Raw genomic sequence first — 3,856 nt, forward strand, 5'->3', positions numbered from 1 at the left:
CATTCAAAGGTTTGAAATTTATAACTAGTTAGTATTGTAACTTATTGGAGAATTCTTGGATGCTTATAATAGTCCTTTTCTTGTTTAGTGGTGGAGATAATCAAAGTAATGACTTTGATGGGAAAAAGGGAAGTGAATAGTGCAGAGTAAAGTTTGGCACAGTAATAATGAATGTGAGAGTTTTTCTAGGTATCAAAAGTCATCTAGGTAAAGCCACATCTCATACACCTCAGCACCACTGTTATTTGTGGTGGGGCAATACCTTGCATGAAGGAATTCCCAGTGCATGGAAGGAAGTTGAGAAACTTTGCTGGGTCTCTACTATCCACTTATCTAGTAGCTAAATTGTTAACTCTTCCAACAAGTGCCAGTCAAATGCACCAATCACCCCTTGTTAGATATCTGGAGCTGAAGCTGTATAATAAGTAGTGCAGTAGGCGATAGTTTTGTCTCAAGGGGCAGATATCAAATAGACTTGAATCTCTGAAAGAAAAGCCCAGCTGCTGATAAGACTGATGACTGTCTAAAAATTGTCTTTCACTATGATGCAGTATGTGAACAGATAAGTTGAACTGGTGTATAGAGCATGGAACAGAGGAACAATAGAGATCATGCTTAATTCAGCTTTCCTTCCTTTATTAATAAAAGAAAATCAGAAACAAAATTGACTATTGGACACTGTGGAGTAATATTGCTAAACTCACAGGATTGATGAAAAGCCATGACTCTCCATATATCAAAATAACTTAAAAGAAAATACGATTTTGATTTTCTTTTCCTTCAGTCACTCCTCTGTGTTTTGCAGAATTGACATTCTTTTTTGTTATTCTTTGTTTTCTGCATCCAGCAACTAAGATGTCATTGAGCATGAGAGTTCTGGGCCCAAAGCATCTCAGTCATACAGCCCCAACTTGTAGCCTGTGAATTTCCATCACAGGATCTCCAGATTCAGGCAAAAATGAAGGAGGAGGCCATTGACTTTCATTTTGCAAAAATGGGATAGGTCAATCTATTTTGTTGAACTTTCCAGTGAGATCTTCAGTCTGCATCAAGTAATCAAAAACAGTTGTAAGTTAACCTTTGATCTTTCAAACTGAGAAACACAACAAAACACAGTGTTGGCCACAAAGCCGACCAAATTGTGAGTAAACAAATTGAATAAAGGTTATTACATGGCAAATGTATGCCACTTAACTTTATTTTCAAGGAAGTTGGAAAATGATGATTCATGGTATATATAGGAATTGGGTAAGAAAGAATTAATTTCAAGGTTTTGAAAGCCCATTGCAGTTTTGTTAATTTCTAGGTTTAGAAGAAATTAAATGCAGAATCCCAAGAGAAATCTGTGTCAATAGAAGAAAAACATGATTATGAATGAGATAGTAAAGCAAGGAAAATCAAACTCCTCAAAATTATGACTTCACAGCACATACACACACACATACACACAAACACACACACACATACACACACACACATAAGGCAACTAAAGATTTAATATTATCTTGACAAAGACTGCCAATGCATATGATTTTGAATAATGCTCACAGCCTATCTAGGTTTCAGGTCACTATCATTCAGGCTTACTCAAACACGCACCACTTTGTCAGTTTCCAGTGTGCTATTTTTAGTGATAAAGAATTTCCATTAGGGAGCAAGATACAGTTCTGCCTCTTTTGTTCAAAAATGCCTATTTCTGTTCACAAAGTATGTATTTTTTTCACCTGTTCTCTGGCATTTACTTACACGTTGACAAGGAAAGCTTCAGGTCTTTCATGTAAAATTATTCCATCCTTACCATTTTGGTTGTGAAGATGATGAGAGGCTATTATCTTATCATTATTTTAAATGCAAGTATGCTTTAAAATTCCTAGTTATTTTAGGCAAATCATTCAAATCTTCTGAAAGACATTAGTTTACCATTTCCAGGGAAGCTGAGTTTATTGAATCTTTCAAATCTTCTCTGCTTAGCTTGGGCTGTCATCACACCATCAGTTGTGAGGTATATAAATAACTTTGCTTTAACATGTGAGGAGAAGAAAGAAAAAACCTTCCTTCTGGATGTTAAGATGTGAAATTAAACTCCAGGTGCTTCTTGCAGTTATTTGGGACACTTTCCAGTTGTCAATATGGAAATCCCATCACTTAGGGCACAAATCTGTTGCCATGGGGAAGCAAAAGCTGCCTCATTTGACAAGTTGGCAGTTGTTACAGTTGGAATTAAAAAAAAAAAAAAAACCATACACACACAAACTTGTAGACAGGTACTAAAAGATGGCTGCTCACTAGGGATTGGAGAACATCTCTGGAAATAATTATATTCTTTCTCTTTTATAGACATTTTTCTTACTCATTAAGACTACAGCCATTTGTACCTACCTGTCCCTAGACTTCGAAGTGGTTATACCTCTTAACAGCATACATTTGTGGGAATCAATACTGACATGAATTGAGCCATTACTGTCACTGGGGAACTGAGAGATGAGGCTGTATATTTATTTTTATTTTGAATTTGGCTATGCTCTGTCCTAAAGTACTTTCCATCAAAGATATTTTACATTTCTTCCCAGGACGAGATCTTGAGACTAGCTGATGTGGAAGCAAATGTTCAAAGAATAGGAAGAAATGGTGTAGGCTTGAGAAATTTATTTTTTAACAAAGAAGAAAGGACACAATATACCTGGAATATTGTGTCAATAATTAATTTTTAATTCAGGAGAACACCCCATATCAACTTTATAACTTAGTACAGAATAAGCCATCTACGTTCACTTATATAAAATGGCCAATGACAGTACCTTAAATATTCTAGGTTTAAGACCCCGCTTAAACATCTTCACATGCAATAACAAGTTAATAATAAAGGAATATGGATCACTCTGCTGTGTGTAATAACATTTGTGTCTGGCCTTTAAGAGCCTAGAAAGTAACTACATTTTTCTTCAAACAGATCTAGCTTTCATTTTAGAAATGCATGAAGGAATCTAAGTTTTCAAAGTATAATTGCTAAAGAGGATCCCTTGCTAATGTAGCTTGTAGAGTCAAGTTGAAGAAATATGAAGTTATTTCTTGGACATTTACTGATGAGCTTCTCCTGAAGTTTGTCTTATGAAAGAGAAGACTAAGTCTCTGTTTGTGCTTTAGAGTTAGGAATATCCTTTGGCAAAAGTTTCTTTTCTAGTTTGCTTCTTGAAACAATGTCAACCATGGTTGTTTATTTTGTCTTATTATTCATATACAATGAAAGACTACAAATGATATTCATATTACCATATTTGAGTATTACCAATTCACAGGCTCCCAGATGTCCAGGCCAAGAGAGAGAGAGAGAGAGAGACCAGGAGGGGAAACAAAAAGCAACAAACAAAAACAATCAACCCTAAAGAGAAAGACTCAGAAGTCTGCACCTAGACCTATAATCACTCAAATACAAATGCCCAGAAACAACTGTAAGAACATCATCAACAACAGTAAGGGCAATATGTCACCACAAGAGCTCAGCCATCTTAGTAGAGTAAGCACTGAATATCCAAACAGAGCAGAAGCACAAGAAAATGAACTCAAAATGAACTTTATTGTTTTTATTTCCTATTTTTTTAATTGCATGTACACAGTAGAATTTTATTTTTTTTAATTAGGTATTTTCTTCATTTACATTTCTAATGCTATGGCAAAAGTCCCCCACTACCGCCCTCCACTCCCCTACCCACCTACTCCCACTTCTTGGCCCTGGCGTTCCCCTGTACTTAGGCATATAAAGTTTGCAAGTCCAATGAGCCTCTTTCCACTGATGACTGACTAGGCCATCTTCTGATACATATGCAGCTAGAGACACGAGCTCCAGGGGGTACTGGTT

At 36.0% G+C, this 3,856-nt stretch overlaps 1 long non-coding RNA gene across 1 annotated transcript in view; it reads right to left on the reverse strand.

Annotated features, from left to right (window-relative positions):
* Positions 1-621: 621 nt before the first annotated feature.
* The window catches only part of LOC110284453, a 13,265-nt gene continuing 10,030 nt past the window's right edge, over positions 622-3,856 (reverse strand). The window contains exons 2-3 of the long non-coding RNA XR_002376944.1: positions 2,380-2,680; positions 622-1,043 (exon numbers count right to left, since the gene is read on the reverse strand). This is a non-coding gene — a long non-coding RNA (uncharacterized LOC110284453). The remainder of the gene's footprint in view (positions 1,044-2,379; positions 2,681-3,856) is intronic.

This window comes from Mus caroli, chromosome 18, assembly GCF_900094665.2.
Source record: "Mus caroli chromosome 18, CAROLI_EIJ_v1.1, whole genome shotgun sequence".
NCBI classification, from domain to species: Eukaryota; Metazoa; Chordata; class Mammalia; order Rodentia; family Muridae; genus Mus; species Mus caroli.